The sequence below is a fragment of the Tamandua tetradactyla genome, chromosome 1 (assembly GCF_023851605.1).
Source record: "Tamandua tetradactyla isolate mTamTet1 chromosome 1, mTamTet1.pri, whole genome shotgun sequence".
Lineage (NCBI taxonomy): Eukaryota > Metazoa > Chordata > Mammalia > Pilosa > Myrmecophagidae > Tamandua > Tamandua tetradactyla.
In genome coordinates, this window is record NC_135327.1 from 8,874,382 (window position 1) to 8,899,540 (window position 25,159).

At 45.2% G+C, this 25,159-nt stretch overlaps 1 protein-coding gene across 1 annotated transcript in view; it reads left to right on the forward strand.

The window, feature by feature from the left end:
- Window positions 1-25,159, forward strand: part of PTPRT (protein tyrosine phosphatase receptor type T) — a 1,205,819-nt gene that overhangs the window by 2,659 nt on the left and 1,178,001 nt on the right. The window contains exons 2-3 of the mRNA XM_077168216.1: window positions 3,794-3,943; window positions 24,696-24,830. The gene's annotated coding sequence lies outside the window, so the exon portion shown is untranslated. The remainder of the gene's footprint in view (window positions 1-3,793; window positions 3,944-24,695; window positions 24,831-25,159) is intronic.

Below are 25,159 nucleotides of genomic sequence, written 5' to 3' on the forward strand. Positions count from 1 at the left end.
GTCCTACACTTGCTCTAGCAGAGTGTAGACTACTACTGAAGTAGGTTCGTTATTAAAAACTAGTATCTTTGAAAGAAAGCCAGTGAGTTGTTTGGGCTTATCCCCTGACCCATTCCAGGCTAATTGACAGTGAATTTTCATTAGCATTAAACGGACTTTAGCATCTGTAAGGGCTGTGCGCATGTGTTTATTGGTGTGTGTTTTAGATTGGGATCTCCCAGAAGCAGTCCTGAGACAAGGATGTGAGTGCAAGTGGTTTACCTAGGAGGTGGTCTGAGGAAGCAACAGTAGGTGAGTGGGGAAGTGGACAATGAAGGGAAGGTATAGGGTAACTTATCGAGCAGGTTACTGCTTGGGACAACTGGTGAACTTCCAGTAGGCAGGTTAGAACACATGTCACGGTTATGCCACCTGTAGGATGTGGGAGCTGAGGTCTTTATCCACCAGCTCTTGTCAGTCATTGGTTGAGGCTGTTTACTCTTTAGCACCTCCAGCTCACATGCAGTGAACACTGAGGGTTACTTACAGTGCTCCCAGTAGGAAACCCTCACCTTACATGGGAATGATGAGTGCCAAGGGGATGTGGGTTGTCCATTGAATGAATCTACCACAGTGTCATATTTTAAATCTGGGTCCTATGGAGCATCCCACTTTTGCAATGGCACGTTTCTGTATTTGTGTTTCTCTTGAGACTGTGAACTGTATGGGTAGGACCATGTCTTGTTTTCCTCTGTATCCCTGTTGTTCAACACAAACTTGGCCAGAACCACCACTCAACAGGCACATGTTGACTGTATGATTGAGGGAATGAATGATTGAAGACTTGAAAATGCATAGGACGATTGCAAACTCAAATGCCAGCAAAAGCCAGATGGATTATTTAAATGAACAAAGGAAGGGGAGGGCTGAGGTGACCTGGAGAATGCCTGTCCTGTCTACAGGGGCACCTGCTTTCAGCTCTGGGTGACTGTAACCTTGGGTGGACTGGACCCATGGTGGCTGGACCTCTTGGCTTTATAAAAATAGAAGTCGGGACTCCGGATTTTTACATGAACTTTCTGGATTTTAAAAGTGGGCAATGACAAAATATTTTGAAAACAAGAGGCAGGTCCCTCAAAACATATCTGGCAATGCTCCTCCTTGCCAGGCTCTGTGGTCACCTGGTTACACAGAGCAGGAGAGCACAGCGCACTTCTGGAGAGAGGTGTAGACTTCCCAAGTACCCAGAGCCCCCCATGGGGGTGTGTTCCCTATAGCTCATAGAGGAATAATTAAGAATAGTCTGGTAAGTCCATGGAGTTCCTTAGTCAGGAGACCTGGGTTCTAGTGTTGGCTGACTTGGGGCAATCCCCCAATTCCCACATTTATAAAGCAGGTACATTAAGGCCTACCCTTTTTTGTGGCAAGGATTAAGAAACTGATGAATGAGACAGTCTTTTATAAAATCAAAATCTAAGCTGGGTTGTGCTCTTCGCAGATCTCTCCCTACTCCTACTGAAGGCTTTTTTGTGTGTGTGTGTGTCAGTTTTGGGTTCTTCCAGGCTCTGTTCTTCATCCTGCTCATATCCCTTGGGGCTGCCTCTAGTTATTAGGCCCCTATCCAGTGGCTTTTGTCATGACCTGCCTCTCTGGGCTGGATACCAGGCTGCTTGCTGTGTTATGTGTACAGCGTCTGATTTTAGCTCCATCCTTGGAACTACCACTTTCTGGACCCCTTAACTTGGGTTTATGAGTTAGGGAGGCAAGCATGAGACCAGTTCCTGCTTTTGAGGGGCTCACAGTCCAGGGGAAACAGACCCTAACATGTGACCACGCAAATGCCAAAGGCCAGTAGCATTCCTTTGCTAATCAAGCTCCGGTCCTTTTCCCCCTGGTGAAGCAGCTAGACTACATTTCCCAGTCTCCTTTGAGATTTGGTGAGACCATGTGACTGAGTACCGGCCAAGGGAATGTGGGCAGAAGCATTTGGTATGGCATGGCCCATACAAAAATCTCCTGTGCGATTCTTACTGTGCTCCCTTTCACTGGTCACTGGCTAAAGGAAGGGAATTCCAAGTACTCAGAGGAGGGTAAAACCACAAGATGCAAAGAGCCTAGGTCCCTGAATGACCACATGGAGCAGACATCTCCATCTTATTTCATCTGAGAAATAAACTTTATCAAGCTATGGTGTTGAGATTTTGGTGGTTGCTTGTTATATCGGTCATACTACTTAGTGCCCAAAAGAGAAATGTTCTGCAGAATGTCTTGGGAACTCTTGGGCTTCCTTAGAGGAAGGCTCTCTCTATTGAAGGAAGGCCTGGACTCTGACTCTGAGCTCATTAAGGGGAAGAGGGCAGAGAAGTGTGGAGCTGATGTGTTGTGCAGATTTGCTCCCACATCTATTAAATTTAGCACAGTTAAATGGATTTTGTGATGCCCCTTGAAAGGACTAGGAAGGATTTCAGGCAGGAATGATTGTCCCAAATCGTGGGTGAGAGTAGCCTTTGCATCCCCTAGGAATTCTTGATGTAATACATCTCAGAGGTATGGAATTGACTCTGTTTTTCTCAGGGATAGCTAAAGACTATGAGTTGCTTTTTGGCAAATGATTTTACTTCTGAAAGTCACTTTTTTTGCTCACTTTTCGAACACTTGACCAAAGGACTGAACTTCTCAAGGCAAACAAAGGTCCTTGAACTTGAGGCTGTACCAGCAACTTCTGCCCTGCCTCTGGGACCTGGGACAGGGTGAGAGTGTCTCCACCCTGGCTGTGTCTGCTGTGGAAGCAAAGGGGAAGTAGTTCGGTCTCACATTGCTTGGAGCTAATGTGTCCAAGGAGTTGCCCTTTTTGTTCAATGGGTTTTATCATCTATGTGTGGGGAAATGGATAGGAAAATCCAAAGAATATAGTCCTGCTTTCCCCAAGGATCAGATTACAAGGATCACAAACCAACTTTAGCTAAGGTTTACAAAATAGAGGCTGTGGGAGCACACCAAATCCATGGGGGTGGGGGGTGGGGGCTGGAGAACTAGGTATGAGAATCAAGGCAGCTTTTGAGAGGGTAGGAAGCAGGAACAGTGCGAGATAGGATGGAATCCCATATTTTTGCAGTCTCTTTGTTCCTTTGTTTGCTTTATTAAGATTTACATCTCAGGGAGGGAAGCCAGTTATAAAGAGAATGAGACAGCACAAAGAGAGGTACGGGCTCCTGGGACCCCACAGGGATGCTCGGTTTGGGCTGATGCCACCGCACACAGTGAAGATTCTGCAGGATGAGAGAAGTAAGCCTTTGATATTCACATGAGGGTTGTCATGCTCTCCAGGTGTCCCTCATCTGACAGTTCTCTTAACTCTGGCAACTAACTAGTAAAAAGAGAATCGTGGTGCTTTCCTGATTCCAGTGGCTTTTCTAGACCTAGCATCATGGAGCAGATCTGAGCCACACAGAAGCCTGAGGTCTGTTCCTGTGGTGGGGATTGGCTTAGTCCTATTTCCTTCTTCCTTCCCCCAGCAAGGCAAACAGCCCATCTCTTAGGGCCTTTTAAAAATTACAAGTTGTGACAGCTTCTTGGCCGAGAGCCTCAGAGTCTCTTAAAATTAAAAAGTAATTCCAAGACAATATTTGAGGCTGAAGTGTGAGAGAAGTTTGCAGGGACCTGGTGACCAGGTGGGAAGCCCCACTTCTGGGATCTCCAAGTAATTAGGGATGATGATCTCAGAAGAGCATAAACCAGACTCTGATGAAAGAGGCCCTGAATCGTCCTGTTGAATGCATCAACAACAAATTCTCATACTCATTCTGTTTCTCAGGGCCATCTAACACTTCGCTATGTGGTCTTCTGAGCCGTGGCATCGAGGAAGGAGGCACCTCTCTGTAAACAGAGTGATTTCTGCCTAGAAACCAGGGTGGATCTTTCAGAGCAGAGAAAAATTAATTCAGAGCAAAGATCACCAGGGGAGGTAAGAGGAGGTTTCCAAAGAGCAGCCTTGAAAATGCTTTATTCCCTCTTTAACTGTTCATTGGTGTGATATCCGATGGTTTATTAATCCCTCAAGGTATTTATAAGGTGTTTTCAATGTGTGAGGCAGTGGGAGGGATGGATGCAAACACAAATAAGGTGTGAGCCCTACCCTCCAGGGAGTTATAAACTAGGAATAGTAATAATAGATAATATTTATAGGATGCTGTACAATTTGCAAGGCTTTTTTAATGAATGCAGTCTCACTATTGATCACAGGAATTATTCATTCAGTATTCTTTCTGTTTCGTGTCATGAGAACGTCAGGAAATGGAAGCTCAGAGAAGTAAAGTAACTTGTCCAAGGTCACAGAGCTTGTCAGTGCAGAGCCTAAACTTGAACTTGTTTCTTCTGTCTAAATTTCTTGCCCATCTTGTCAAGGAGACAGACATGTATACACATGGCATGAGAGACTGTAGAAATATTGGATAAGAAGAAAGAGGAAGAGTGCTAATTGTGAATTAAATACACAATATCCCCAGAATAACGTGTGGTGTTGGGGTGAAGATGAGTTTTCATTCCTCTTCCTGCATCCCTCTCCTAATCCTCTCTCCATGCTATTGCAAAAATAATCTTCTCTACAATATAAATCTGATTCAGTCACTTTTAAACTTAAAGCCCCCCATTAGCCTCCTGTTGCCTCCACAGTTAGACACTGAAGATTTATGTGTTTCTATTTTGCGGTGATGTTCAGCAGTGGTTCCCCAATAACAGCCTGGAGGAGGAAAGGGTTGATTCATTCATCATTGGGCTATTGCTGATCGATGTGATGGAGAGACAGAGGCAGTATAGTAATGACAGATCATGGAATCTGCTTTAGTTTGTTAATTCTCCTGGAAGTTCAATGTACCAGAAATGGTTTGGCTTTTATAAAGGAAATTTATTAAGTTACAAGTTCACAGTTCTTAGGTCATTAAAATGTCCAGGCTAAGGCATCCAGGTAAAGAAACCTTGACTCCAGAAAGACTGATGTCTAACACATGGGAAGGCAAGTAGCTGGCATCTGCTGGTCCTTGTTCCTGATTCCATTGCTTTCAGCTTCTGATGCTTGTGGTTTCCTTTCTAAGCACATAAGCCTTCACTTAGTTCCTCTGGGATACAAATCTGGGTTCTGGCTTGCTTAGCATCTCGTGGGAATGCACATGGTAACATCTGGGGTATGCCTCTCCAAACATCCATGTCTGGGTACTCCAAGTATCTCCAAATGTCTGCATCTCTGTCAGCTCTGAAACAACTGTGTTTTCTCCAAAATCTCTCCCCTTTTAAAGGAACCCAGTAAACTAATCAAGACCCACCTTGAATGGGCAGAGTCACATCTCCAACTAATCAGAAGGTCACACCCACAATTGGGTGTGTCACATCTGCAAGGAAACAATCCAATCAAAGTTTCCACCCTAAAACATAGGTCTGTCCCACAAAACTGGATTAGGAAAGAAAGCATGACTTTTCTGGGGTACATAATTTCAAACCAGCACAGGATCCAAGTGAGAAAGGGAGGAAAGAGGAGACAGAAGGGGGCTCACCTCTAGGAAGAAGAGGAGAAGTTGATGGGCTGGCAGGCCTGGTGAAATTGAAGAATGGCAGTAGTGTGGTGCTTGGGCATGCACACTGGGTGGAAATGGGGTTGAAGTGGGGAGAGTGAGATGATTTTGAGAGTGCGGTTTCAGATGATGATAAGGTTCAGGGAGTGACCTGACAGTGAATGGCTGAGACTATTCCTTGACCAACTCATCAACAACTTCAAATGCCCTTTGCTGATGCTGGACATGAGTTCATCTAGCCAGCTCACTCCTCTGCTCTTCACAGCAATTATTTCAAGCTTTCCTCACTCTCATTACACCTCTTGCCTTTCCTTCTACCTGGCTATCAGCATCCTAAAGTCATTCAGAATGAAGATAGTGAGCTGGATCTGAAGTTTTCATTGAATGAGGGAGAGTTTCCAACAAAGATGGAGAGAAGATACTATGGCTGTCCTGAGTTTCAGAGATGTAGGATTTTCAGCAGAGTAGGCCTACTGGAGTGCTTGGGAACCTCAAGCAATAAAAAAAAAAAAAAAAAAAAAATCACGGTTGAGCTGCTTTTCTTGGAAAAATGAGAGGTTATTTTTAAACTCTGAGATGGAGGAGAAGACCAGAGAGGAGGAGGTGTATGAGGAAGAGGAGGAGGAGGAGGAGGAGGAGGAGGAGAGAGGAGCCTTCAAGATGGCAGAAAGCTGGGGATTACTTGGAGTGATGGGGTAGCTGAAAAGATCTTTTAGAGTAGGTATGTTTTTGTGAAGTTTTAAGTAATTTGCCATTTTGTAATATGTGTCTCCTGGATAAGGTCCCCCAAAATCTTGGTAAAATGTTCCACGTTCTTGCTTTGTGGGATTTTGGCAATTAAAGGAAGAGTTGAAACAAAAATGACATGTGAAGAGGCAGGGATGTAGAGGTTGAGGTGACAATTCACCATCCATCCAAACCTCCATCTGTTCATCTGTTCATCAGTCTGTCGTTCTTCCATCCAATCTCCCTCCTTCCTTTCCATCCATCCACCCATCCATCCATTCATTCATCCATTCATTCTTTTCATTATTTCATCATTAAATAAGTATTCTTTAAGCATCTACCCTATGCCAGACTTGTTCTGGGTTCTGGGATACTTAAGTAAACAGGATAAGCAGAAACCCTGCTCTCAAGGAGTTTCCATTCAGGTGAGGGACAGACCATAATAGAGTGACTGAATTTAATTAATTACTAAGATAATTTCATCTGTGATAAACACTATAAAAACATTGGAATAGGGTAATGGCATAGAGCAGTGGTTCTCAACGTGGGGTTTTTGGACCAATAGCGTCAGAACCGCCTGGGAACTTGTTCAGAATGTAAATTCTTAGGCCACACTCTGGTTCTGTGGAATCAGAAACCCTGGGAGTGGGGCCCTGTAATCTGTGTTTGAAGCCCTCCAAGTGAATCAGTTGCATGCTCCAGTTGGAGAGTCACTGTCATAGAGAGTGACAGTGTGGCTGCCGGAGGGAGGGTGGTCAATGAAGGCTTCTAGAGAGGGTGACATTTGAGCTGAGATCTCAATGACGAGAAGAATTTGAGCATGCAAGCCTAGAGAGGTGTGTTCTGGGCAGAGGAACTAACAAGTGAGCAGGTCCTAAGCTAAGAACAAGGTTGGGAGCTTCAAGGGACCAAGCCAAAGGCCAGTGTGGTAGGAGTGTGACGAATGACCACGCACATCCTTCTTGCTCTTTGAATATTCTTTCTCTTTATAGGGAGATGCTGTCTTTACCCATTTGTACTGGAAGAGATATATGAAAATTCTTTTTTAAAGTAAAAAAATGTAATTTGAATTATACAAGTCACATGAATAACTTTTCCATATAAATGGGCTTCTTGGCCTCTTCAAGGCTTCATGTCATACTGGAAAGATCAAGTGGGCTGAGAGTCCAGGGGCTGGGGATCTCATCCTTTCACAATCTGGTCATGCCTCCTCTCTGGGCCTCAGTTTCCCCATCTATAAGATCAGGGAATGGGGAGGGTGGTGGGATGAATCAGCGGCTCTGTTCCCTCAATCAGAAGACAGCCGGCATCACTTTGAGGGGCTGTCTCGTTCCTCTTCAGCTGTGCCCTGGTGCTCTAGAGGCCTCAGTCACCTTCTTTCCCTCTCCTTGATTTGACCTTGGAAACACGGGCCTGGGGCAGTGTAGGAGGGAAGGGCAAAGGGGTTCTCCTGCAATGGACATTTATGTCAAAGGGTGTTTTTGGAGATCTGCCGTGAATATACAGTAATGCTGGGAGCTAAAGTCCATGCTCCTAACAGCAGTTATCCTTATAGTTATTGCCCTGCTGCTGAGCTCAACAGTTTTATTTCCTACAGACTGATGTCTTATGAAAAGAACTGTGAACAGGGCCGCAAAATCATGAGCATGGCATTTGGGCTTGCCTCTGTGGGACTTGGAGAGGGGATAAGCGGAAAAGGGTGAGAGCTGAACCTTCTCCAGGGAGGCAATGGGGAAGTCCCTGGTGGGACTCCTTTAATGGGTGCGCTATCAGGCTTCTCTGAGCCTCTCTTTCCTTACCTGCAAAATGGGCATGATACCACGTACGTGGTATTAACTGAAATGACACATGCCAAGTGCCTGGCACAGAGTAGGTGCTCAATAAATGTCAGTGCTTATCTTCTGTACCTGTCCCCTCCCCTACTGCTCCCAGGAATGGGGAAATGGCGCTCCTTCCTGTGCTGCCAGCAGTCACTTCTACCTACAGCTCTCTGGGTTTGTTTTGCTTGTGTAGTAATTAGGCATCAGCTGCTGAGAGTATTCACATCCGCAGCATTATCTTTTTCCCAAGCTGCTTCAGTTGATCGAGGGTTGGGTGGTAGATGACAGCTTGTTTACCCAGGTAGGTAGTAAAATATTCTGCTGAGGGAACACACAGAAAAGCTCATTCATCTTGTCCCTTGTCTTCACAACCACACAACTTAGAGGGCCACTCTCCCTGTCTCTGGCTGATGCTTGCCCCACTGAGCGCTGCTCTCAGACCCTCTTCTTCCTACAGGCTGCCCCAGTTCCACTCTCACCGTGCTGCCTTCACAGCCACCGGGAGGACCCTATGCCCACTCCCAAACCTCAGCCCTGTCTTGAACTGCTCCCCTGACCTTTCCACTGGGCACCACCACCTGGGTGTCCCACGGGCCCTACCCACTTGGCATGTCCCAGCTGGAAACCTCCTTCCATCCCACGCTTGCTCTTTCTCCTTTCTGGATCTCAGCCTTTGGCAGCAGTGACCACCCCCTGCCCCATGTGGGAAACCCGGGCATCTGCTCTGCGCTCTTCCTCATCTCCGCATCCCAGCAGGCATCAGATCCTGGCCATGTTCTCTCTCAGATCTCTCTCCGGACTGTCCTTCAACTCGGCCCAATCACTGTTGCCCTGGCAGAGGCTCCCTCATCCCTCCCTCCAACCACTTATCTTCTCTCTGCCTGGCAGCAGCCAGAGGATGGTTTGGGAACACAAACTAGACCATGTCAGCCCCTTCTTTTGTGCTTGCAGTTCTGAAGGAGGGAAGGAACTTGCAATAATCCCCCTGGGTCCTGTGGTTCAGGAAATGAGCATAGGTTTTTGAGATAACCAACCAAACAACCCCCAAAATGAAAGCCAAAGCAAACCAAAAACCCTGGCCTTCGGTTCTGGCAGCACCATGCATTAGTTGATTTATTGGCACTATTTGAATTTTCTTTGGAGCCCAGTATCTTCATTTGTGAGAAGGAGACAGCAATTCTATCTTTAAAAGTTATCATTTAGATGAAGCTATATATGTGGCAGATGGTACTTGCTTGATAAATGTATGCTCTTCTCTGGGTCCTTCTCTTTTGAATAGTACTTTCTAACTTTCAAAGGCTTTTCTTAGATTTTTTTCATTCATTCATTGCACACATATTTATTCTGTGAGCTGGGTTCAATGTGGGGTATGGGGATGTAGGGGAGAACAAATCAGACTTAGTCCTATCTCCCCTGGAGTTGATATTTTTGTGGGGGTGGGGTTGGGGTGGGGGCAGACGAAAAGCAGTGAACAAAGAGTGTCATGTCAGGTGTTAGGGAGCCATGATAAAAAATAAAGCAAGATAAGATGGGAGTGATGAAACAGTTTGGTGTCTCCTAAAAAAATTAAACAGATGACTACCATATGACCTGGCAATTCCTCTTCTAGATATATATTCCAAAGAATTGAAAACAGGGACTCAGACAGATATTTGTACACCAGTGTTCATAGCAGCCAAGAGATGAACACAACCCGAGTGTCTATGAACAGATGAATGGATAAGCAAAATGTTATATATCCATTCATTGGAATATTATTCAACTATCTAAAGGAATATAGTTCTGAGGTGTGCTACATTATGGATAAGCCTTTAAAACATCATGTTGAGTGGAATAAATCAAACACAAAAGGACAAATGTTGTATGATTCCACTTATGTGAAATATCTGGAAAAGGCCAATTTATTGAGACAGAAAGTAAATTAGAGGTTCCTAAGGCCTCTGCCAGAGTAGGGTGTGGAGTGAGGAATTATTGCTTAATGGGAATAGAGTTTCTGTTTGGGGTGAGGAAAAAGCTTTGATGGTGGTGATGTTAGCTTAATATTGCAAATGTAATTAATGCCACTGAACTCTACATTAAAAAGTAGCTAAATGGCAAATTTTGTGTTTTATATGTATGTTACCCCAATAAAATAATAATAATAAAAAAAGATGGACGTGATGGTGATTGGGAAGCCCCAGCCCTCACGAAGATAGAGATTAGTGGGAAAGAAAGTCAATAAATAAGCCAAATAATAATCATAATAGTTTATAGACTGTGGTAAGTGCTGTGAAGGAAGTAAGCATAACTGGGTGGAACCACAGTCCTGTTGAGAGAATTACAAATTAAAATGTATGGGGAGTTCCTGGTAGAATGGCAAATGGAGGGTGCTCAGTGAGCCTTTCTTTTCCCCAATAGCTCTCTTGCCTTAATCTTGAATTTCTCCCTCTGCTGCATCCTTCTCATCAGCATGTCCACATGTCCAAGTCTCTCCCTGCTTAGGACACATGTCTGTGTTCCAACCTCACACCTTGCAGCTGTGAGCAATCTTTACCTTCCTCAGATAAAACTTTTCTAAAGAGTTGCCTGAATTTGTTGTCTCTACTTTCCCTTCCTTAATTTGTTCTTATATTCCTTTCAATTTGGTTTCTACCCCAAAAAGGACCCTGAAACTACTCTTTTGAAAGTTCCCAACAACCTCCGTAGCCACTGAATCCTTTGAATTCTCATATACCTCAGTCTCTTGGCCACACTCGATGTCATTCTTTCTCTCAATTCCCCACAAAGCTCCTCTTCAAGTTTGTTTTGATCCGCCTGTCTGACTACTCCTTCTTTGGCTTCTTTGCTGGTATCAATCACTTCCTCTATTGGTCCCTTAAATGTTGGGGTGTCCCAAGACTCCATCTTGGATCCTCTGTTTCTCTCCTTTCCCTAGATATTATCCCTGGGTAATAGCTGAAGTTTCCAAGATCTACCTTCTCAGCCAGTTCACTCTCCTGAGATTCTGGGCCATGCTCTTAATCCATTATTGGGCATTCCCACTTGGAAGTCTTGTAGGCATCTTCAACCCAACAGGTCCAGATTGGAGTTCACTATCATCTTTCCTCACCAATTCTGCTATTCCTCTTTTCTTCCCCTCACCTGACTACCTCTCTCTCCACCTGCTATTCAAGCCAGAACCTTGGAAGTCACCAGTACCCCTTGACCCCTCCCTTATGAGGCTGGCTGGTCATGGCATCCTGTAGATTGTATCCACTAAATGCCACTCTCAAATTCGTCCATCTCTAACCATTTAATCTGCTCCCTCCCTAGTCCAGGTTTCCAGCATTTTGTGCCTGACAATTGCGTAGCCTCCTCACTGTCTGACTGTCTCCACTCTTTTCTTCTCCAATTCATCTCCACACAGTGACCAGACCCATCATCCTAAAAATGCATATCTGATAGTGTTCACTCTCCTGTTTAAGATCCTTCAAGCGTCTTCATGACTCACAGGAGAAAAACTAGACTCCTTTCCGTTGCACATAGGCTCCTCAGGTTTAGTTGCTACCTGTCTTTTTGCCCTCAACTCTCACCTGTCCTCTCTCACACTCTGTCCAGTCACACACTAAGCTTATTCCTGTCCTTTGGCCCTGCCAAGCTCTCTTTTTGGCCTGGGACCTTTCCCAGAGCTCTTCCTTCTGACCAGTACTCTCTCCCCATCCTCTTCCCAATTGGCTGATGAAGGGGGCATGGCAGGTGAGCTACTCCAACTTCTCATTTTGTAGATAAGTACACTAAGGTCCAGAGAGGAAGAGTGACTCGCTGAAGGTCACTGTTTTGGTTTGCCAAAGCTGATGAAATGCAATGTACCAGAAATTGGTTAACTTTTACAATGGGAATTTATTAACTTGCAATTTACAGTTCTTAGGCCATGAAAATATCCAACTCAAGGCATCAGCAGGATGATACCTGGACTCTGAAAATAGGTTGCTGGCACTGGGGATACCTCTGTCACATGGAAAAGCACCTGGCTTGTGTCTGCTGGTCCTTCTCTCCTGTTATTTTTTTTGCCTCCAGCTTCTGGCTTCAGTGGCTTCCTCTCTGTTTTTAGGGTGTCCTCTCTTAGCTTCTGTTTTTCTTAGCTTCTCTGGGTATCCTTTTCTCTAAATTTCTCTGGGACATTTCAATTTTTTTTATTTTTAAAATTAAAAAAAAAATGACAAGAAAGAAATGCAAACATTCTTAACATATCATTCCGTTCTACATATGTAATCAGTAATTCGCAGTATCATCACATAGTTGCATATTCATCATTATGATGATTTCTTAGAATGTTTGCATCAATTCAGAAAAAGAAATAAACAGACAACAGAAAAAAATTCATACATACCATACTCCTTACTTCTCTCTTTCATTGATCACTAGCATTTCAATTTAAGTTTATTTTAACATATGTTCCCCCTATTATTTATTTTTATTCCATATGTTTTACTCATCTGTTGACAAGGTAGACAAAAGGAGCATCAGACACAAGGTTTTCACAATCACACAGTCACATGACGAAAGCTATATCATTATACAATCATCTTCAAGAAACATGGCTACTGGAGCACAGCTCTACATTTTCAGGCAGTTCCCTCCAGCCTCTCCATTACATCTTGACTAACAAGGTGATATCTTAATGCGTAAGATTAACCTCCAGGTACCCTCTCTACTCTGTTTGTAATCGCTCAGCCATTGACACTTTATTTTGTCTCATTTCGCTCTTCCCCCTTTTGGTCGAGAAGGTTTTCTCAATCCCCTGATGCTGAGTCTCAGCTCATTCTAGGGATTTTCTCAATCTGGGACATTTTTTTCTGTCTTTTATTCTCTAATAAAGGACTCAGTCAGAAGACTAAGACCCACCTCAGTTGAGTCATGTCGCAACTGAAAAAATCTAATCAAAAGGTCCTACATACAATAGGCCGTCACCCACAGGAACAGAGTAAAAGAACATGATCTGGAAAAAAAGAAGTGTGACCCCTACCATATAGCATACAAAAAGAAAAAAGACCATGACCTTTTCTGGGGTACACACACCTTCAAACCATCCCAGTCACAGAGCAAGTCCAGTGTGCTTCATAGCAAGCAGAGCATTCCTCTTCCCTCCCACCTGCAGCGATGATAGGAAGGAATCTTGGCATCCATTTGAACCCTTCCCTGAGATTCTGGCTCTTCTGATTGTTGAAATCAGCCAAAAGATGAGCAAGTGGTAAGTTTTTCTGGGAAAAGTTTGGAAATAACGTAGGATTTCTGTGGCTGAAACCCTAATGATAGGCGGGCTTTTCCCACTACTATTCCAGATCCTTCTCAGTTCTGTCTCAGCTTTTCCCCACCCCATCTCTAATACACACCTTCACCTGTAGTCACTCTTGTTGTCTTCCTTTCAAGTCTCCATGGCTGTTGGCATTACCTGGCTAGGAATAGGTCTGGCTAATATTTGAGACCAGGGGAGCACAGACAAGGTGTTAAATCCAGATACTCTGCGTTAGGTGGGGTTGAGGCCAGGCCAGGATGAATCAGGGAATCCTTGGCCATAGACTGGGCTGTGGGCCTGGCCACAGGGTAGGGCTCTGATGCTGGCCTCAGACTGAGCTCAGATTCTGGCTCTAGATCGAATGCTGACCTAGACCCAGATATGGCTATACATCTGCTTCCAGCCTGAGCACTGGTCCTAGTCTAAATCTGAGCCCTGGTCCTTTCCCTGACTGATCCCTGACCCTGATCCCACACTGAGTCACCATACTAGCCCGAGGCTGTGTCCTGCCCCTGGGCTGAGCCCTCTCCTGCTCACAGTGCAGCTGGGGGCTAAAAATGAGGGTTTGGTTGACTCAGGGCAAACTCGTCCCCTTAGGCAAGGGTCAGGGAGATGCTTCTCCTGGGAAAGGCAGCACATGGGCTGACTCTGGTCTCATTACACTTGTGGATTTTGGGGATCACAAGCTGCAGAAGGTCTGAGCTCAAAGACCACGTCTGGTAGAGCTTCCCAGCCTGTTTAGTTCCGAAATAATGGAGAGATTTTTTCCTGCCAATATCCATCAAGCTGAGATGGAGAGCATTTCAATGAGAAGGTGCTTTAATGACTCTTCAAGGATTTGTGACCTAATGAAGCACACATCAGAGGACGATTTAATCTTTCCCTCATAAAACCCTGCACAATAAGGCAGTCAACTTCTGAATCCAAATTCATCCTGACATAAAAATGTGAGCTCAGGACAACCCGAGATCACCAATAATTGTCTGGGACTAATTGCAATGGTCTTGAGGGACTCAGGAGAAGGCAGAGAGGCTGGCCATGGCAGAGGGCTTCCCAGGCCATGTTGGGCAGTCCCTGCAAGGCCCCTGGAAGCAGCTGACGGTGAGTGGCAATGGAGGATAAGATGGGATAAGGGAACTGTGGGACAGTGGAAGGTCCTGTTTGTCTGTGGCTGGCTCTTTCCCTACAGGGTGGACCCCTTTCCCCAAACCCCACCCCAACTGCTGCAGGTTCCCCTGTCAGAGGGAATGAATGGTGAGCAGATATTCTAAGGCCCCTTATCTAGTAGTGAGGCCCCAAGGTGCCAGGAAACTCCTGCTTGTAAGCCATAAATGTAGCAATCAGAGTTTATGACAGCACTATAGAGAAAATCACAAGGAGGCAATCAGGGGTATGTGGGGTGGATTGCCCACTTGGGGCTGGCTCTCTAGCTCCTCCGGGGTGGGAGCAGGGTGCTCTGATCATGGCCTTCTCATGGGCTTCTCTTCCTCCTCTGAAGACCTTGCTGTTGGCTGGGGTCTCACGTGTCCCCAGGCCCAGCCCACCAGGGAAGCACTATCACACTTATCCTCCAAATGCTGAGTCTTGTCCATACCTTCTGTTACAAAGATTTTCCTTCTGCTGCACCAACTCCTTGATGACTTTGTGTGGGGAAGTCATGGGATTTGACTTGAGCAAACAGAGTCTAGCCACCGATTTCAAAAGGAAACACATTTTGTAATAATTAGGTGGCAAGGAATTGGAAATGATGTTAAGCAAATTGAATCAACCCCTGGTTGGTGCACAGTGTAATAATTTATTCTAAGATGTTAATAATGTCCTGTGCAGCCAGGGGAGATCTGAGACAAAACAATAGAACCCACCCCAGTTTTTTTCTTTTTTTTCAAAGAAGATAACATTCTAAATTAAAAAAAGAAATCTTGGGCAGGCCACCGTGGCTCAGCAGGTAGAGTTCTCACCTGCCGTGCTGGAGACCCGGGTTCGATTCCCAGTGCCTGCCCATGCAAAAAAGAAAAAAAAAGAGAAATCTTGAAGGAAAAAATTAACATTTTCTATTGTTAATAGAAAATTAAAAAAAAAATCCTATACAGTGAAACACAGGAACAAAGTTGAAAGAGAAGCAAAGACTGGGAGAAAATACTTGTGAAATCTAAATAAAAAGGGCTAAAATGCCAAAATATAGGAAGGGTTTCTGCAAATTTATAAGAAAAAGACAAAAGATGTAATAGAAAGGTAGACAAAGGTTATAGTCAGGTAACTTCTAGAAGAGGAGAACCTGAGCCATCATGGCCGCATTGCTGAGACCTCCCTGTAAGAGAACCAGCAGGTAGCAGAGCTGACCAAGCCAGAGCATCTGTGGACCCTCCTTGGGTTCCCGCCAGGCCGTGTTTCCCCTAGGCTCTCCCAGCCCATGACCGAGCTTGCTGCGGAGCTAGCGCCGACCTTTTTGGGAATTCCCAGTGGATCTGGTGGAGACTTCCTCCAAACTGCTCTGTGGTCCAAGACTCCTCCTACCAACTGGTTAGTCAGCGTTCTCTAGAGGAACAGATGCAACAGGAGAGATCTGCAGATACAAGACTTATAAAGGCATCTCACACAACTGTGGGAAGGGAAGAGTCCAGAATCCTTAGGGCGGGCTGTGAAGCTGGCAACTCCAATGAAGGGTCTGGATGAACTCCACAGGAGAGGCTCACTGGCTGAAGAAGTAGTGAAAATCCTCTCTTCTCCCTTAAAAGTCTTCAAATGATAGGCTCCAGATCCAACTGATTGGATTATCTTGCGGCAGCTGACACGCCCTTAGTTGATGGAAGATGTAATCAGCCACAGATGCAATCAATTGACATGATTTAATATACCAACCTTCCAGTTTATCAGCCAACCTCAAAATATCCTTGCAATGGTCAGGCCAGTGTTTGCCTGACCTGACAACTGGGCATAATCACTTGGCCAAGTTGACACCAGAACCCAACCATCACACCATCCTTCCTTCCCTCCTTTCTCAGGTGTCAGGCCTGCCTCACTGTTCTAGAGGCTCTCTCTGCCTCCTCCTGCTCCATCCCGCTTTGTTCTCCAACAAAGCTCTTGCTTATCTAATCCCATCTTGGCACCTGCTCCTCACAGGACCTGAGCTGACATAATCAAATCAAGAGACACTCAACCTTACTCATAGTTAAGGAAGTGCAAACTGAAATGAGAGCGATTTCCACATATCAAATTGACAAACATTTTTAAAAAGGTCATTAATATTTAGCTTACAGAGAGGCCACAAAATAAATCTTTCTCACACACTGCACTGATGCCGAGTGTAAATTGTACATATTTGTTGAATCAGCATTTCCCTTCCAGGAATCCGTTCTATGGAATATATACGTATATGTTCAAAATGATATAGTTCACTGTGGTATTATTTGTATTGGTAAGAAACTTGCAAATAATCTAAATGTGCACTAATAAGGAATAGTTACATCAGTTAGGGAGCAACCACATGATGGAATGTGCAGCTGTTTACAAGAACGAGGCCAAGCTAAAGGATGTGAAAAGATGCTTGTGATGTTAAGAGAACAAAAAAGTGAAGCTGAGGAATGAATAGGTTGTCTAGTGCCCTTTGGGTAGGAAGACCCTTCAATAAATGAATTTATATGCACACAAATTAGTGACAAAGTGCAAACTTTTGGAAAGGTGGAGACTCAATTACCGAGAATATTTGTCTTTGGGAAGGAGAGTGGGATTGGGGGTGGCTATTAAAGGGACCCCCCAATTTTTTTGCTCTCTTTCCTTCTTTATCATTTAGATGTTTCACAGTGAGTGTGGATTATTATTTTTAATTAAAACGAGCATAGATAAGAAGGAGAAAAGGGCCTCAGGGTGTAGCCCCCACAGTGTGTATCGAGCCTTTCAGGAGGCTGTGTCCATCTTCCATCTGTTTACAGCGTCCGGGCTGCCCATGGGTACTGGCCTTCAGTGGCAGTTTACAGAGGGGAAAGGTGCTTTCATTCTTGTTTTTCTCCTTCCTTGTTATGCTAATAGAAGTGGCACAGCCCGTCTAGGCCCTTGCCTAATTAACCACACCTGACTCTAATGTCTGCTTGCTATTTTCAAAAATCCAACCCCGGCTGTCACCTGAAAGCCAAAGATGCTATCATTGAAGACACACTGGGGACACACCTAAGCTTCATGGCCTCAGTTTCCCCATCTCTGTGGAAGGCTGATGTTTTAGGATTCTGGAACCCCCCTGGCACAGGTTCTTGACCTGCTCTGGAGAGCTGAGGCACCAGAAAAAGCCACCCATAGTCCTTGGCCCAGCCCTCGCCCAGCTGATGTAAACCTCCCCTCACAATACCAAGCTCCAAAGTGAACCATCCGGCTCAGTAAACATGCCTCTGTCCCTCTCCACCCAACCTCCATGTGCCCAAACTTTGACCACACCTTAAGGTTCCATATTGATATTTTTATGACTCTCTCCGATCAAACTATCTGCATTCCTATTGCAATTTGTCTTTACATACAAAGGCTAAAACAGTCATTTTGCCCTGCTTCCAATATGATTAAGCACCCCACATACCACATCAGGGGGGAAAAAGACACTGAACTGACACAGCTACATACTCATAAACCCTGAGACAAACCCAAAATATCAGTCTCCAAGATAATAAATCCTTAAATATTTCCCCTATAAACTTGGACTCCTTAACGAAGGCAATTTATCCCTGATCCTTGCTATGCTGAGTTCTGAAGATATTTCATGTCCTTTGTAAATGTGATAATCATGTGAAAAAGTTGCTGTTTTCTCACCATGAGCAGATTAGTGTAAACCTAGTGAGTTTGATGATTTTGCAATTGTTTTCCTTTAAATATTTGCTGTGTTTTGTATTTGGTGAGCCAGTCCTTTTGAAGCCTGACTCCCTCGCACTCTTTGCAAGTAAAATTTTCTTTTCTGTTCTAAATGCGTCCTCCTCTGAATCTTCCTTTGACAGATGGGGTAACAATATATTAATTTGTATTGTGTTCTTGTAGTCCCCAGTCTGTGATGGAGATTTTGTCTTCCCTTGCTAAGGGAAACTTGTGCTGTTTGATTAAAAGCAGTTGTCATAAGAAGGCTCTTTTCCTTGGTTTTGTTTTTCTCAAAACCTAGGCTCATTGGTGGTGGTGGTGGGGGTAATGCAAAGGGGGGGATCTTTGGTGGGCCAAAGTTGAACCAGGTGAACAGAGAAAAGAGAATGAGAAAGAGCTAGAGAGAGAGCGAGAGATGGGGGAGGGAGTGGGGAGGCAGGAGAGAGTTTTTCTGAAGATCAGCAAGGACATATTGTGTGGGATTTTGTGACACAAAGGGAACTCCTGCAGATGGTAGGATGCCTGAGGGTTTGACTGTTTGGGGTCTAAGGAGGTTGGCCCAGTCCTTGAGGTCCCCAGTCTTGGCGGAGTTTCCTGAGCCCAAACTGGCATGAAGATAGCATTGCCATCTGCCAACAAGAAATGCTGAGACCTGGATGGCTGCCTCCAGCCAAGGTGACCAGTGTGGTCCTACGGCCCCTGGGTATCCGCAAAGTTGGCTCTATGTAAGACCTCCAGCAGACCCTGGATTCTGGGGGCCAAGAAAGGAATCCTGTTTTGGTTTGCTAAAGCTGCTGGAATGCAATATACCAGAAACGGGTTGGCCTTTACAGTGGGGATTTATTAGTTTTATAAATTTACAGTTCTAATGTGGACAAATGTCCACATTAAGGCATCAAGAGGCCGATACCCTCTCTGCAGAAAGGCCAGTGGCATCTGAGACTCCTCTGTCCCGTGGAAAGACATACGGCCAGTGCTTCTCTCCCGGGTTTAGCTTCTGGTTTTAGGGGCTCTCTCAGCCTCTGTGGGTCCTTTCTTAGCATCTCTGGGGTGTTTCTGTTTAAACGCTCTCCAAATGTTTCTGCCTTTTATCTTCTCATAATGGTCTCTAGTAAAGAGTTAAGCCCCATCTGGAATGGGCGAGGTCACAATTTAATTGAAACAACCTAATCAAAAGGTCCCCCACACAATAGGTCTGCCCCCAGAGGGGTGGATTAAAAAAACGTGGCCTTTTCTGGGGTGTATAACAGCTCCAAACTACCACAAACCCCAAGTACGAATTTCCTGCCAGATCAATAAGGTGCAACCTGAGACTTATTTAGAGAAAATAATATTATTTTGCCTTTTTGAGCTTAAGGTCTAACACCGACCCAGTCTGCTTATATTGTGCCCTATTTTCCCCAACCTCCTGCTCTCATCAGACTCTGTCACCCCATGTGACACCCTTTGTTTATCTGTTTCTCCCACTCTTGAGGGTGGGACCCATCTTCATATCTTAATTGTTTACAACAGGGTGTCCAGCAGGTGCTCAGTAAATGTTGGTTGACATGAACAAAGGTGCACTAAACTGTATTACCCCACCCCCCCAGGCCTAGTGCCATGCTTTGCGTCAAGCTGGTATTCAACAAATGTTTAAGGAACCAAGGAAGATGTGGGGGGAGGTTCCAAGGTGACTGCTTTGCACGGGATGAGAGGAACCTGAAAGTGTAGGTTCCTTGTTCCCTAGCCTTAGTGACCTGGTGGGGAAGGGGCCTGCGCATCTGGGAAATGAACCATTTACACCAACCCTCGCACAGGAGCTGGTGACACTCGATCAATGAACCCCACGCCCTCATCTTCCTTCTGTGCTTTGATTCTGATTCTCAGCTATGCAGTGAGCACGGGAAGCGATATCCATGATGCCCCCAGTGGGCCGCGTGTGCTCCCGTGATGGGCAGGTTCCGGGGCCTGGGGAGACGGTGCGTCCCGCATCCAACCCCCTGGATCGCTGGTGGGGGCGGGGCCACCCTGGGACTTGTGTGGAGGAGGCAGCGGTGGTGGCCTCTTACTGGGGACACCAGCTGGCCAGACCCACCGGGCTGCCTGGGGCCACGGGAGGGCGCGTCATCTATCCTCTCTCCTGCTGGGAAGAGATCCTGACATGTCCAGCGGTTGAACACGAGCTTTTTCTAAAGGTGGGGGGTGGGGCGAGCCTGGCCTCTTGAATTATTTTTCAAACTTGGTTTCAAAGTGAACAAAGTTACTGGTTCCCAAGTGTGTCATTCTAGGACTTGTAGCCATCGAGGGTGGGCGCTGGAATCAGAAGGCCCCATTCCGGCCCTGACCCCGCACTTGCCAAGTGTAAGCTCTTGGGCTTACTTAAGCCTGCCTCAGGCTCAGTTTCCCCATATGTAAAAGGGGATGATAGGAATACCTAACTTGTAGACCCCATGTAGAGGGTTAAATGAGATGCCCTGTGAAAAGCTGTCCAGCTCTGTACTGGATGTCCCCAGTACAAGGGGTCTTCCCACAGGAACCCTGGAGGCAGAATGGCTGGTCCTGGGGGTGCTGAGTGCATGGTTCTGTGAGTGCTGAGTGCATGGTCCTGGGGGTGTTGAGCTGTGACTGTGTGTGGTGTCTGTCTCCTTGGCTAGACTAATGGCTCCAGGAGGACAGCAACTGTGACCATCTCCCTAACAGCTGGGCCCTGGGAGCTTGGCAGTGAGCCTGGCTCAGAGAGGGCACTCAGTAAATATCTGTTTCAGGAGAGAAGAAGAATGGTGATATGGGCTGAGCCAGGGACCCAGAGAGGGCTGGGGCAGGCTGGGGAGTTTAGCTGGTAGGAGCCAAGCCAAGGTGCTGGGTCGTAGCCACACGCCTGGTCCGAGTGGGGACCTGGAGGAAAGCCTAGACCGGGGCTGATCCTGGGCAGCTCTCTCAGCCCCGCCGCACCGAGACCAGAATTGTTTGGCTGGGTCCGAGGGGTCATGTGATGGGCCACCACTGTGGGAAGCTGGGAGGGTATGTGGCAGGCTGGGCCCAGTGTCGACCACAGGGCAGACCGGCTCCCGGGAGGAGAGGCGAGGTCCTCTGGGAGCTCCCACTAGTCATATGAATATGGCTGCAGTGTCCACTCCACCTTTGTGCCCTGGGAAAGTTATTGAACGTCACTGAATCCCATCTATAAAAGGGGAATAGTGATGTTAACTTCACAAGATGCTGTGCAATTGAACTCAAGAAATATGCACAAAATGTCTAGTGCAGTGCGTAGTATGTGCTTAATAAGCACCAGTTCCCTGCCCCTCCCTTTTGGGGATCATTGAAAGGGCAATAACCCATTTTTGTTTGTTTGTTTCATTCTAAGGAAACAATGCCCTTTGCAGATGTTTTTGTTTGGGAGCAGGAGAGTGGCAAATGACCGACCCACAGATTCACTATGGGAATTCAGTGATTATTTTTGAATATGTGGAGTTTTTAGGTTCCTGCAGCTTCTCTGACTTGAAAGTGAAGCCGGCACCAGCTTCTGACAGTCCCTGTAATTACCTTTCAGTGAATCAAGCTGAGGTTTGTCTTTGTGTGGAGGCTGGTGTGGGTCTGCTGCCCTCAACTTCCACAGCCCCATTGGACGGTAGCTGCTAATTATGATTTATGCTGCTGTCGGGGTGAAGCTGGCCTGCTTGCTGGGGTCGGGTGAAGTGGGTCCAAGGATGGCCTGATCCCCATGATCGAAGGACCCAGTGATTTTATTATTAAAAATAAAGTCTGGGGATATGCATTAATGCTGGGCTACTGACAACCTATAATTCCCACAGCAGTGGCAAGATGTATTTTTCTTTTAGAGTTTTGCTAAGAAGTTATTTTCAGGGGGGCTGTGTACTCTAAGGTTGTGGATTAAGGGTATCTTTTTAAAGAATTCCAGGCAGGTGCTATAATGAATGGGGCCATGTGTATACTGAGGTTGCTAACCCTTCTTACCCTCCTGACCTCCAGGAGTCTGTCCATTCATCCACCCATCTGTAAGTCCCATTGATCCATCCTTCCATCCATCCATCCATCCATCCATCCATCCATCCATCCATCCATCCAACTATCCATCTCTCATTCCAACAAGTATTAACCAAACACCTTCCTTCCTCAAGATTCTGGAGAAAATAATAATAATAACAACATCAGCAGTGAAACTTTACAAAGATGGATCACCTGGTGCATTTACTGTGGGCCAGACACTGTGCTAAGCACTTTACATTCATTACTTCATTTGATCTTCACAACAATCTTGAGTTAGGGACGCCCATTGTAATCCTCATTTTACAGCCAAAGAACTAGACTTTGAAAGTTGTCACTTTATCTAACATGCCAACCTAGTAACTAGCTGATACAGGAATTTAACTGAGCAAAATTGACTCCAGAGCCCAGGCTCTTCACCCACCAAGCTACACTGATGGCCTACCCCGGTGAGTCCCTTCAGTTTGGTCCACAGCTCATGAGCCAGCAGCTGTTTGTGGGCATTGCCTAGGTTCATACTGGACTCTCCTGAACTTTAAACTCCTTTTCAAACAATCTGATGGGCTTCGGAGCGTGGGGGGTTTGAAAATATTCTCTGTAACGACAGCTAATGTGGGTTGGTTTCTTGTTTGTAAGCTTTGATCTAAGTGTTTTAAATGCATTAACTACTTTGATTCTCACATCAACCCAATGATTTTCCTTTATCATATTCCCATTATAACTCTTATTTTATGGATAAAGAAAACTGAAGCACAAGGAGCAATGTGCTATCTTTCTAGAAGCCTCTCCATAACACTTGGAAATGCCTTTGGCTGCAAATAATAGAAAACTTGATTAGGACTAGCTTCAAGGATTAAAAATAAATCCCACAGAAGAAGAAATCCAGAGGTTAGGAAGTGCAGTGCTGATCTGGTGGATCAAAGATGCCACGAAAGACTCGGGTCTGGATTCCCATTTCGCTGGTCTTGGTATGTAGGATTTTTTGTTAAGCTTGTTGCCTGTGGTGTTTCAGTCTGCTAGGCTGCTGAAATGTAATAGACCAGAAATGGGCTGGCTTTTAATAACGGGGATTTGTTAGTTTAGGAGCATACGGTTCTGAGACTGTGAAAGTGTCCAAATCAAGGCATCATCAAGACAACGCCTTCTTCTGAAGACAGCTTGCCATCAATCCTGGACTCCTCTGTCACATGGAAAGGCACATGGCAGCATCTGCTGGTCTCTCCCTTCTCTTCTGGGTTTCAGTGCTTCCAGCTTCTGGCTTCTGTGTCTTCCTCTCTGGGTCCTTCTCTGAATTTTATCCTCTTACAAAAGACTCTGGTAAGAGGATTAAGACCCACCCTGAAGGAGGTGAGTCACATCTTAACTTAAGATCCTACCTACAATGAGTCCACAACCACAGGAATGGATTAACTTTAAAAACATACTTTTCTGGGGTACATATCACAGGTGGCAAGAGAGCTCCATTTCAGGCAGAAAGAAGGGAGGCAACATGAAAGCAAAAGTTTCCTAGGAATGCTGAGTAGATTTCCATTACATTTCATTAGCAGAACTGTGCCATATGTGCACCTCTAGCTGCAAGAGAGGCAGGGAAATGAGTTTCCCTCCTCCTTTCAAGCCTTTACAATAGAGGAGGGTAAGAAAGAAAGGGCTGAGAATGGGCATTGGGTGGACTGATCCCTGGAGTCTCCATGTCTCTCTCATCTTTTATATGGTTTTTGGCTCTCTCTTTCTTTTTTTAATCTGTAACTTTTTACTTACTTTTAAAATTTTTCCTGATACTGACATTTTGAAGAGTCTTGTAGAAAATTCCACCTTATTCCCTCTGCATTGATTTCTTTTTTTTTTTGTTCTTTTATTGATTCTGTTGGATATTCTTTGTAGATGATCACATTATCAGCAAGTATATATATAATACATATGTATATACATATAACATATGCAAGTATCATACACTCTCTTACTTGCAGCCCCAAATTATGCATTGTTTTTTTAAAAGAAACTTTTCATTGAGATATAATTCACATAGGATGAAATTCACCACTTCAAAGTATACATTTCAGTAATTTTTTAGTATATTTACAAGGTTGGGCAGCCATCATCACTACCTAATTCCAGAACATTTCATCACGCCGAAAGAAACCTTGCATCCACTAGCAGTCACTCCCTACCGCACCCCCTGCCATTCCTTGGCAAGATACAAAAGAACTCATATTGTGTAATTGCATTTATGCGAAATGTACAGAACAGGCAAATCCTCTCATCCAGTTTTTAGGAAGCTAGTCATGAGGATTTGCGTTTTTACCTGTTTCATTTTGGTGCAGGAGAGGGTATGCATGGAGCGCTCTCTATTCCTTCCTCAAATCCCTATTATCAGTAGTTTTTGCCTGGGGATTCCATGTTGTTTGGGTCTTGAGCAAAACCGAGAGCAGATCAATGTGGGAATCAATCAGCATTAATAACCACGGCGAACTTCTTCACCATCTTCACAGTGTTGATGGCTCATCAGGTTTTATTTTATTTTTTTTTTCTCATGGGCAGGCACCGGGAATCGACTGCGGGTCTCTGGCATTGCAGGCGAGAACTCTGCCTGCGGAACCACCGTGGCCCGCCCGGGTCATGAGTTTTAACACATCGGAAAGGCTAAAAGAACGGAGATTTCTCAGCCAGATGAAAGTGAGCCTCGGGGGAATCTTTGAGAGGTTTCTATAGAAGGGAAATATCATGGTATCATGAGCAAACTGGGAATTTTGGAAGCCACAGGCCTGGATTTAGATTCCGGCTCTGCCACTTAGTAGCTGTCACATTTTGGGCATCTTAATCTCATTGATTGTCAATTTCCCTCTTGATAAAATGGAGATAATTACTGATTTGTGGGGTTATTGAAAGCATTAAGTGATAAACTTGTAAAATGTATTTTATTGCTCCCTTCTATGTGTCTGCAGAGGGCAAAGCTATAACTTATTGTTCACTCACAAAGTATTTATTAAATCTATGTTGGAAGA